Source organism: Papaver somniferum, chromosome 10, assembly GCF_003573695.1.
Source record: "Papaver somniferum cultivar HN1 chromosome 10, ASM357369v1, whole genome shotgun sequence".
Classification (NCBI taxonomy): Eukaryota; Viridiplantae; Streptophyta; class Magnoliopsida; order Ranunculales; family Papaveraceae; genus Papaver; species Papaver somniferum.
In genome coordinates, this window is record NC_039367.1 from 140,480,166 (window position 1) to 140,492,760 (window position 12,595).

Genomic DNA, 12,595 nt, shown 5'->3' on the forward strand with positions numbered 1-12,595 from the left:
ACCACACATCGCTAGGCAAAGTTAGATGATAAAATTATCTTTATTATTTCTTTTTTCTTTTATATATGTATATTTAAATTTATTTGTACTTTAGTCCCTCTAGTAAATCAGAGATTTAATTATTGGCCCGTGAAAAGAAAATTCTATTTTCTCCTTTTCATATCGCCTAAAAACCTAAGATCACCTGCTCTATTCTGATCGTGATGGATTTGAAGTGATTGATCTTGTGGAAGAAACGTATATCAATGGTATGTGCTGTATTTCTTTAGCCTTCAGATCAGTTTTTCTTTTTGAAGCAGTCTTTAGTTCAATGGTGTTATTTTATTTCACGTCTGTTCTTTTTTTTTTTTCTACAATAGAAAATCACTAAACTGATACCATTCATCACCTAATACATAAAACGATGGCTACAGTGGTAACTTAATTTTAATTTTTTTATTTTATTTTTCAAATCATGTAGAGAAAGAATACGACGTTGATTCCGGTGACAAGAGTTATTTTCCTGTGGAAGAACATGAGCAGTACAATGACAAGATAAAAGAGATTAATTACAAAACATTTTTGGAGAGTGAGATGAATAAATTTCTCCCATATATCGGTATTGACGTATTGACAATAAGATTTGGTACTTCATACTCTCAGTACCTTAAACATTTCAGTTCGGGAGTTCTTATCTATAGAAATCCTAAAAACAATTCAATCATCTTTTTCCATCTCTGAGGTATCATATTACCCAGCAAACATAAAACATTACTCTTCATTTCTGGTACTTCATAAAAAAACCAATCATCTACCCTTTTCCTCCATCAAACTTAATCAATCTCGATTGAGATAACAGCTTTGTTGATCTTAAATAAACAATCACTTTGACATAACAAAATCAAATTTACTACCAGTTCTTCTTACTAAGAATTGGTAAAGTTTAATAAGAAGCTCGAGATAAATGGTATTAGATGTCCAGAGAAGCTACAGATGAATGCATTTTGTGTCTAATAATTTGTCTGTATATTTTTGGAATTAAAATGCTGATTAGGATTTCTCACATCCTCTAAGAGAACCTCTGAAACTAGAGGATGTGGTAGTAACCGACTTGCCACCTAATCTCCACAATGAACATCACGTCTCCGTTGGAGAACGTTTTTTGGAAAAAATTACTTAAATAGAACTGCAAAAGGAGGATAACGACACAACAATCTAGATGTTAAACATAGTGATCTGAGATCTCCGACCAATTAGGTTCGACCCAACTGCAGTTTAATTTCTCCCCAGAATCACGATAATCTTTAGCAGAATGTTCACTCCCAACAGAGTGATACATTCCTGTATCCAAGGAATAAAACAAGATTCCTTCGTTGTGCAACCTCGGAAAATAAATTTTGTTCTCCATTTGACCAGTTGGAGCATTTGCTGAGATACAAGACGTATTGCTGATGCACAACATATGCCGTCCCAAATGTTTAACTTCAACCCAAACCAAATCAGTGTCGTCGTTATTCAATCTAAAGATGGCCTAATAACACAGATAAAAGTTTTCCTTCACATTCCACCAAGAAAGTCATATAGATAAACTCACACTTAGGTCGGGTCACATTTGCCAATATTTCCCAACTAATGCCATGCCCTATCGTAGAAACTCCTAAAGTTCCATTTTTGTCTAAGCAATAGAAAGCTCCGCGATGGAAAACTGGGTTGTTAAAATCCGCCTCAAATTGTGCCATTTTCGTGTTGGGAAGTAAATAACTGCAAACGAAGGAATCATTTGTCCAACGGTCATCTCCGCGTTTAATGAAGAAGACGCGAACATCAGACCCGGCTAGTTGACTGAAGCCAAAAACTACGCAATCCGAATTGGTCGGCAAAGAGGAGAATGAGATACCTGAGAAGTTAAAGCAATGATCATCTGATAAGTATGGAAGTTCGACAGTTGATCTCGTGAAAGGATTGTAGAAGAACAATGTCTTCTTACCTTTTGACATGAGCAACCACCCACCTTTCGAAAAGCAGATTCTAGAACCTTGAAACGACTCGGGGATGTTCATGAGGTATCTCTCATTATTATGCATTGGATTTACGAAATTGTAGACGGCTTGATCATAGTTGGGAAAAAATAGCCACGGGGATGTATCTGTGGCCTTTAAAGTCCTAGTAGAATATGCTCTTCTGAGAATTATTAGCGATCGATAGTTTTTACACACTGCACGCAAATGTATGTAATCCACTGGATGAAGATAATCTGATATCAACCTTACAATATCATCGTAAAGCATAGCACACAATCTCACTTCTCCAGTATCCTCTTTCTTGTCATTCATGGGTACATTAGCTCTGTATTCGATGGCCTCCGCAACTTTATCTTCATCCTTATCCAAAATACAGTCTGCAGCTCTTCTATCATCGACCCTTTGAGCTGTATTAATCATGAGCCATCCAGCGGGGAGCCATGGTGAAGATATATGAGGACATGGTACAGATAGCAAAATACTGTTTTCCAAAGTATAGGTATACAATCCCATATCCATATAATGCGTATAATACACACAACCCTTTGAAAAACCCAAGTCCGAGGCCAAGCAAGACAGTTACTGATATTCACTTAGAAAGAAGACGTAGTCATCCAAACTTTTCACTTCCTCCAAGTCCTGTAGAAGAAATCCAATTTTGATATCATTATTTGGGTTACACAGTTCTGAAAAACACCTCTTGGAACGTAATATCTTTCTATACGAAAAACTTCACCAAAAGACTCCATCCAAGATTGTTCAACACTACCATATTCCAACAATCCTGCTACTGATTCACGTTCAAAATTGTCCTCGGCCCAAATAAAATCACTTACACTTAGTATTTCTTCCTTGTCAGAATCATCATGGTGGCGTGTTTCAATCTCTAAGTGAAAATTACCTTCGGAACACATTACAAATAATTTACTATTGCAATAAAGCATCGACAGAAGAGTATCTGGAGCATCAACAAACTCATGTTTTCTCCATTATTTATCACCTAGGTGACAATATAAAAGTATGTCAGGATTTGCATGTTCTTTTGTATCTTCGTTCAAAAGGATATAAACCATGCAAGCTCTGGAGTTATCAACGCTACTAAAACTGCGACTTCTGCTACCCTCAACCGCCACTCCAGTACCACCAAAACTTAAAACACAATCCCTGACATAGTGTGAAACAAAAAAGGAATCTTGATGTAGACTTCGAAGTATATTAGGTAACATGATAGTTTCTAGTGAACCAGGATTCCATAGATAACAATTCCCATAATTTTCTTTTGTTTCAGTATCATCATCACAAACAACGACTAACCATCCTCGATTAGAATTTTTTTGCCAAAAACTTCTATTACTCAACTCTGGTATGATTTTACTTTTGTTGCGAGATTTATTACTCAAAGGTTCACACAAATTATAAAAAGTTTGAAAGTTACGATCTTTTCCATGTTGGTAGACAAGCCAAGGTGCTAGCTTTGGTGGTGGTAGTAGTTTACGGATACCTCTTTGATCCCTTAGTTCTGATGCCATGGAAGCTAAAAAGATTTAGCTGAATAGGTTGTGTGCAGCAGAGAAAACCCTAGTCTTAGAATAGAACACAAATCGTTGATACCTTGTTTCCCGATATATATATAACTTAGAACTAGAAATTTACTGAATTTGCCCGTTTTGTTTTTTTAGGAAACTGAGTTTTGTTTGGGAACTAGACTCTAGAGATTTCTTTCTTCCCTGATCCTCCTCTCCTTGACTTGAGATCCGCTTAGAATGAAATCTCATGGTGTTCGTGGCCTGTGTTTGGCTTCTTTTTTTTTTCCCGCTAACTAACGTAACAATTTACATGTATAAGATTGGCAATACTCATGACATGTTAAGCTTGTTTACGTGTGTGTGGAATTGCCAAGTCTTATAGCACGTCTTTGTGACTATGTCTAAAGAAAATGCAATCTCCAGCTTAAATAAAGGTCCCAGCAACGCTGGACCTGGAAAATGTTGCAAGATAAGTGACTGAGGCTGTCAATTAGTCAAACGAAACCCATGTTAATCAATCAATGACTGAAGCAGAGGTGTAAATCTTTGGTGTAAGGATATTGGTGCATAGGAAGGATTTTTGGTGCCACATCTACTTTATACCGCCAACCATATCACAACTGTCAGATTTCTTTAGTTTGAGGTCAAATGATGCTGCACGTACTTACTAGTAAGATACACAAAGCCAACTAGAAGTCACTCTCTTCTTCATTTATTAGTATCCTTATGTGGAATATGTTTCATCTGTCTCATACTATAACCAAGATACAAAACCTTTCGAATGGTTAAACATGCTACTACTAAATTTGATGAACTGATTCTCGTTCACATTTTAAACCAAACCCTAAGAACGCATTAGAGCTGAATGAAATAAAACAGCAGAAGAAATAATGGTCTCAGGGTGTTGAGGATAATAGTCCCACACTTTTAGTGTCCCTTTAATAAACTTAAAATATAATATGAAAGGGTCTCTCCACGAATTGCATTTGAGTTGGATGCCCGCGGACTTTAATTTGGTATCATAGCTAGGCTCGTGTGTGAGTAGGCCCAACGGTCATCACACAACGTAGATCCACGTGTTAGACCCAACGAGGCTGCACGTGAGGAGACGTGTTAAGGATAATAGTCCCACACTTTTAGTGTCCCTTTAATAAACTTAAAATATAATATGAAAGGGCCTCTCAACTAAAAGTGTGGGACTATTTTCCTCAACACAGGAAGTGGCATCTGTGTGAAGAGATCTCTCTTTCGAGAGGTCTCGTTTGTCAGAAAATGTATGTTCGTTTCTTAAGGAAGAGGATGAACAATTATCCTTCTCATGGCCCTATTCATTTCAGAGATCCTGCCAAGATCATTTGGAGGGTATACCACCCCTTTATGAGTTGTGCCAAGATTAGAAGGATGGTCATCCCTGATGCTGTTAAATTTTTGAGACTCAACCTGGACGCAATTACTCCTTGTTGGGAGGACTTAATCTGAGGTTGGATGTAGTCATGCCGATACCATCAAGGAACTCCACGAGAGGAAAAAGGCAAGATCCTAGGTAGCTTATGAGAGTAAAAAAGCAGTTGAACAAGTTGAGGCTCAAGTCAGAGAAGATTGCTGAAGGACAGCTTGGTGAACCGCTAGAAACTCTTGCTTCCAGATTTGCAAAATAATGGTGTAATTTGATATTTTCCTTGCCTTTACTTTTGACATTTGGTAGATCTGTAAAAAAAAAATCATGTAAATTTTGTTGAATGAAAGATGTTTTAACCAAACCCATGGAGTTTATGAACTGATAGTCTGTTACAATATTGCATAATAATTACTTTGGTGCTCGATAGAAACTCCGATTAAAACAAGCCACCATGAGATGATAATGCTCTTTCGTGCTCTTACTCTCTGGTCATTCAAATTAGCTTGAAAATGGAAACGTCACCTGTTTTTTACTGTCCGATCATTCATCAAAGCCATTTTTTACAATTTTGTAAAGCCATGACGAAGCATTTTATTTTTTGTTCATGCCACCTAAACTGTACTAATAGTCAGTCAAAATGCAGAAGATAAAGAAATTTTAGAATCACCGGCACGTATATACTCTCCCTTAACCTGTAACAGATAGGAAGCGTTAAGTTGTGTAAAATATGGAAATATTGCTTATGGACTCACTGATGCGGTCTGTGTAACAGCTTCCAAAATTGGTTCGTAGAACTACATCTTATCCGTTCATTATTTCATCGAGATATGAATGCCTGCATCTAACGATGCATCTCTTTTGTTCTTTGATGTTCCCCAGCCACCACATCAATACTTATAAATATAGGGTTGGGGGTGAGGAATTGAATCCAGAATTTAGGTTTTGGGCAAGAAGGAAGAGAAAGAGAAAAGAACTCACTCAGATCAGAAAGAAAGAAAACATCTCTGTCCGATTCAGAAATATGAGCAAGGAAGATAACGAGGCGCTGACGACCGGCACCGCAGCCGTAGCTTTGCACTTTAAAGGTGGAGCGGTTATAGCTTCTCATTGCAGAGGAACGGTTGATAGCGATACTGTTTTTTATGGATTTTGTGGTGAAGAGAATGAGGTTCCCATGAACCTAGGAATGTTGGGAACTACTCGAGCTTGTGTACTAGCAGGATCTAGCGGTAAAAATCTCCGCTTGATTCGGGACGCAACACTTGATAGGTTGGTAATGGCAGAAAAAACTGTAGAGCCATTAGAAACCGAGGAGTCAGCTAACTACTTGTGTAAACATTATTCAAATGTCAGGGAACCTCTGCAACTTGAGATGATAGTCGGACAATATGAAAAAGGAGGGTGCACCGTGTATTTGGTATAGTAATGACATGTTTGCCTCTAATGTGGTGAACAAAGCCACAGGTCCTGGTCGAGAATTTGCTCAAATTAGTTTGGCCAGACATGATATTGGCATGAGTGAAAAGGAGGCTGTAGATTTGGCTGAAGCAGCAGTTCTTGAAGCTGCAAGAGGATATTGGAAAAAAGGAGGTTCACTTGATGTATGGGTGATTAAAGATGGGCAGATCGTAAAGAACAAGAGTCAATTGATGATCGACGTTGCAGAGAAGTTCGGTGTTTCAATTTAAAATCTTAAGCAAGCTCCAATACGACATGTCTTTTGCTGTAAGGTGTGCTTTTGCATCAAGTGGATCCAGACTGGTCATTTCAAGTGACAAAACACCATTTTGTTTTCTGAAGAACTTAATCTAACGCTACTTATTCTCGCAAAAAAAAAGAAAAAAAAAAAGAAAGAAAGAAAGATGTTCTTTACTTGGTATTATATGCTTACTCCTTTTAATTTAGGCGTTGGTATTCTTGTCAACGGTAGTTTGGTGAAACTTCCGAGTTACCTCTGATTGTCCAATTTGTATGTCATTTTCACATACATTTCCTTTCTTAATTTGTCTCTATTTAATTTGGACATTTAAAATTTTGGTATTGCAGATGGGACAAATCCTTGCTACGTACTCGACTAGGTTAACTTCAAAATCACCACTTTTATTTTTATTTTAATACGAAAGATGACATCAATTAGAAGAAGGATTACAGAAACCAACAATCAGTACTACTCAAATTAAGACCAGCGCAAACACCAAAAGAAAGAACACAAGAAAATAAAGAACACAAGCTACTAAACATAAACCTTAATCCTAGTTACTGAACTCTTGATTGAAAGATTTTACCGTATGTGAGCCGCTATGTAAATATCATCATAACTAGGTGTAGCAGTATGGCCAGTCGGTTGCACTGCATCCATGACAAATCACGTAATGTCTTGCCATTGTTCAAGTATGCTATATTTATCTCGAAAAGATCCCTGGCATGAATTATAAGAAGTGAGAGGGCTTTGGAAATTTCTTTGGTTGATTAGAAATAAAATGAAAATAGATTCTCAAATGAAGGAACTTCTATTGATGAAGTTACTAGTAATGGAATGAAAAATCTGAATCGTTTCATCAGGGAAAAAAATGGTTCATTGAAATTCCGCTTCATGGCGCCACCTACACTTGGAACAACTATCCTGTTTGGAACTATGTAATCTCTAGTCTTCCTGTAATAGTGAAATGGGTACTTTTTGAATCTTTTTCGAGTGAGCTTCCAGTTATCCCTTTAGCTCTTTTTTTGTTTTGTTGCTACTCTTGTGGGCATTTCGCTCTTGTTGTTTTTGCCCTGCACACGGCTTGTGTGCATTTTAATCTATCCTTTTTGAACGATCGAAAAAAGTAATTAGCAATTCTAGGTGAAGACTTCCATCTTTATTGAGTTGAGATTGAGATGCTGGCAGATTTTATGAAGGATTGGTGGTAACAGGATTAGTTGGATTGGGTTGTGCCCGCTGGCATGGGTTGTTAAGGGCTTTGAAAGTAATTTGAGAAGATTGGAGATTTTAGAAGAGGTTGTCATGATTAGAATAAGTGCTTAGCTGCAGTGAGATTTTGGTTTCCACGCAAGATGCAAGCGGTGCAAAAATAAACAATGGGGTAACTGTAGACAATTTCAGTCTCACGGCTTTCAACCCTCGAGCTTGCATTACAAACAGGATAGTTCAAGGTGGCAGGTTCTTGTCAAGAATTTTTCCATCATCAAACTTCCAATAAACCAAGAAAATAAAATTAAAGAACAATTTCCTGTCCATAATAATAGGTTCTTTTTACCCCTAACAGTTTATCAGAACTTGAGAAAGGTCTATTTCCACAACCACCTGATTGCCTAATGTGTTTTAAGGTGAACAAGATCACACAATCGGCCAATATGCCAAACAAAAAATAGTTAAGGATTGACAAACAAACAACAAAGGTAGCCGAGATAATATCCCTACATCTGACAAGATTTCCAAAAAATACAAACCAAGAGTAGAATACTGCTAACTTCATACAGATGCGAGGAAGTTCACTGACAACCAATCTTAAAAGAAGAAATGAAGGATGTCGCGAAAGAACCACGTGTGGAGGACAAAATATCTAGAGTGCTACATATACCATAAGACAAACATAGGATGCGAGGAAGTAATACTATGTCTGCAAATTAAGTCAGCAAAATTGTCGGCACTGAGAGAGCCAGTCCTTCGCAGCAACAGCCAGAACTGAATTTAGCCACGACTGTGCAGTCTCTCAACCATCTATGTTAACTCAAACCATACTCGTACTGACTCCACAAAACTCAAAGTTATACTCAACTGACTCATTCAACCTACTTGACCTACAAGTCTAACAAGTCAGAATACAAGCCAAACATAAGGTCATGTTTCAAAGATCACCCTACTACTGAATGTCACAGTGCTACTTATCCAATTATCCAAAATTGTACAGGAGATGGAGACCTTATCAAATAAAGACTTGTACATGAGAAAAATTAAAACAAAACAACACGAACCCCTTTCACATTTTTTGCACAGACATTTTCAGTAGTAATAAGGCAAAAGGATACCTTAGAGTATAACTATTTCAAACATGCGAAGGGACATGAAGGAAAAAAGTTGCTAATATATGGAGGAGTCCATTGAGTAGATACGGCTAAAATGTCCCATTCAAGAACCATAACATAACAGTAATATGACTCCAAATGGATTATTTTAGTCGTATCCATTCCAAAGACAACCACAGAATTTATCATGTCCCTTATCTGGTAAGAATACCATGTTCCTTAACTTGAAACCACATGCAACATGCACATACCAGCACCAATATTGATGAAATGCACTACACATGAGAGACGTCGTTAGTAGACAAATTGAAACTGAATTAAACTTGTCATCTGCGGGTACCACATCCCTAGGATTGTCTGGAAGCTACCAATTGATTTACACTAGGATGAAGGGTTAAAGCCTTCACTCTTGAGTAACCCAATAAATGCAATCGTCAAAACATGAAAAGACTCAGTTTAACACCAAATTAAGGTAAAGACATCAATATTGGTAACCTAAAAGCTACCAACCAGCCTAGAATAATGTGCAGAGTTTAAGGCCCGTTAAAGGGAATTTGTGCAAGGAAACCAAGTCAGAAATACAAGCCAAACATAAGGTGGTGCTTAAGATTACCATACTACTGTATGTCACGCAGCTACTGATCTAACATCGGTACAGAAGAAAATTTAAAAATTAAAATTGAACCAAGACTTTTTTGCACAGGTTAGTGTTTTTTTGTGAATTTTTAGCATCAGAAATGATTAACTTACCATAGGAAATCTCAGGTTAGTTCAAGTCTCCACATACCTTTTTGTTGATGAAGTTCCACGGTTCCTTGTATAGATCCTCGTCATTGTATGATGAATCGCCATGAAGTACTTTAGCTCAACTACACTTTTCCTATCCTAATCCGAGACTTAATTATGTAGGCTAGAAATCAAGACTCATAGTTTTGATCACTAACATTGACAAACATGCTTGAGATAGCAAAGCATGTGATGTTGACCGAGCTATGCTCTAACATCTACAGTTCAAAATTTCTTCGTACAGAGTAATTAAGAAGACACACCTTTTCCTGACACCCAAAATAAAAAAAACCCAAAAATCCTCAATTCAGACCGATATGTCTTTGCAACATTGTTTATAAAGTCATTGCAAATTTCTGTCTAATAAAATCAAACCCCTTTTGGAAAAAATAATGTCACCTTTTCAATCTGATTTTCTATCCTCTAAACAACTTTCTGAAAACTGATCATACCCTCATAATTCTTAATCATGCCCAAGTTAGTTTTATGTGCTGATGGTGGTGTTATGCCTTTGTTATTTCCACAACAAGATTTTTTTCAGGTTAGAAACATGTATAAACCATATGTGATTAAAGGTGATATTAGAATGAAGTGAATTGGATCTTAATGCTACTGAGATGAAATTTGGTGGGTTAATGAGTACTTCTAATAAGCTCGTGCAAGAGATCATTATCGAATTAAGTTCACATTTATTGTGGACTATTGAAATCCCAAAATGTTTTAGGCTGATATGCTTTCTTCATTTGAAGAGGATCCTGAGCTCTGTATGAAAGCTTGTCTTTATTCTTAGGAATCAAACTGTGTCAGGGATAATGGTCAAGTTATACATTTATTTGTTTCTCATATCGTGATCAAAATGTAGCACGTCTTATCTCTACTGAAAACTTGTGATTGCAAATTCTTGATACAGTTAGTTGATGACTATCCTGTGTTGGACAAACTATGAAATAGTCCCACATTGCTAACTCCTTAGCCTAGATCTTAATATATAAGGTGTGGAGCCACTCCACTCATTGCTAATTGGTTTTGAGTTGGAAGCCCACACACTTCTAACATGGTATCAGAGCAAGGCCTCTGATACCGTACTCTTATTTATACATGTGATTAAAGGTGATATTAGAACTGAAGTTAAAAATGCAAACTCCAGGGTCATCTATTCCTCCATACTCTTGTTGAAGAATATCCCAATCTTCTTTATCTATGGAAGAAGAAGTTGTTGTCATAAATGATAACGATACATGGGAGAAAGTAGCAAGGCCAAGTGACAAAAAATTTATTGGTGTGAAGTGGATCTACAAGGTGAAGTACAATGCAGATGGATCGGTTCAAAGGCACAAAGCAAGGTTGGTGGCAAAGGGATATTCACAATAACCCGGCATCGACTACAATGATACTTTTGCTCCGGTTGCTCGTCTTGACACCATAAGAGCCGTGATTGCTATGGTTTCCCAAAAAGGTTGGTTAATTTATCAACTAGATGTCAAGTCGGCATCTTTGAATGGAGAAATCCATGAATAGGTCTATGTAGAACAACCACAAGGTTTTGTGGTGGAATGAGAAGAAGACAAGGTATACAAGTTGAATTAAGCTTTGTATGGCCTTGTTTGTATCCTAAATATTCTACGCCAAAAATGGGCTTAGTAAGGACTAGAAAGCTCCTCTCAATAACTAAATATGGTTCAATGGGCCTAATATGCTCATCTAGTTAGCCAAGTATGGATAACTAGGCCTCACAACCACTCTAAATAGAAACCCATGTGCATAGAAACAAGCTAAGGAAAAGCCCCATCACCCACTTCCACATCATCATGCCATGTCAATAGAGTGGGCCAATCAGAAGGCGCCACGTCAGCAGAAAGATCTCCAAAGAACTTGCCACGTCAGCAGTTTGCCACGTCAGCACCCCGCCACGTCAGCTTCCAGGTTAACACCCTGCCACGTTAGCGAAAATACCCAATCAGTACCAGCCACGTCACCAGGATCAGCCACGCAAGCGGATCAGACGAACCTGGTTGCGACCCGTCAGCAGATGACGTCACGGTGACGTCAGCATGGCGCCAGCAGATGACGTCAGGTCATCTTTTCAGACGACGTTAACGGCCGGCACCTGTGCAGCAGCAGGTGGCCGGCGGCCATGCCCGGCGGCGGCCATTTCTGCCTGATTCAGTGTGGCGCAGGAAACATATTATGGTGAATCCTTATTCGGTGTAGCACGAAGCAATTTAAGATCATAGTCCTGTTTCGGTGTGGCACAGAGTAACTTAATAGCATGGTCCCGATTCAGTGTGGCAGATGCAGCTTAATACCATGGTCTCGATTCAGTGCACCATGGTGTAACATATTTCCGTAGCCCCGGATGTTCACACCCCATACCTTTTGCCTTGCGGATATTTATGCCCCTCTGTGGGCTTGGGCCACGTCTCTCATAGGCTTGGCATGTAAGCTTATTTGGGACAATCTTTTGCATCACTTTGGCTTGGCTAATTTCATAACCATATATGGGATTTCTGGAACATTCCAGGAGGCATACAAGGGCCAGCAATTCCAGAACCATGCAGTCATCAATACTGGCCAGTTATTGCATGAGGCATTTAGGGGCCAGTCTATGTTATTCATGACTAGAGGCATGCAAGGGCCAGCAATTCCAGAACCATGCAGTCATGAAAAATATCAATGCAGGGTGGCATGCAAGGGAATTAAGGCGATTATATTAATTTCGAAATTGGGATTGAGGGTCTAACTCAGACCATATAAATACAAGGCTGATTAACCAAAAAAGGTATGCAATCTTTCCCCATAAAATCTCATGTGAAAAATTTCTTGCTAACTTAAGCATCGTAGGGCTTTTTGCAGGTACC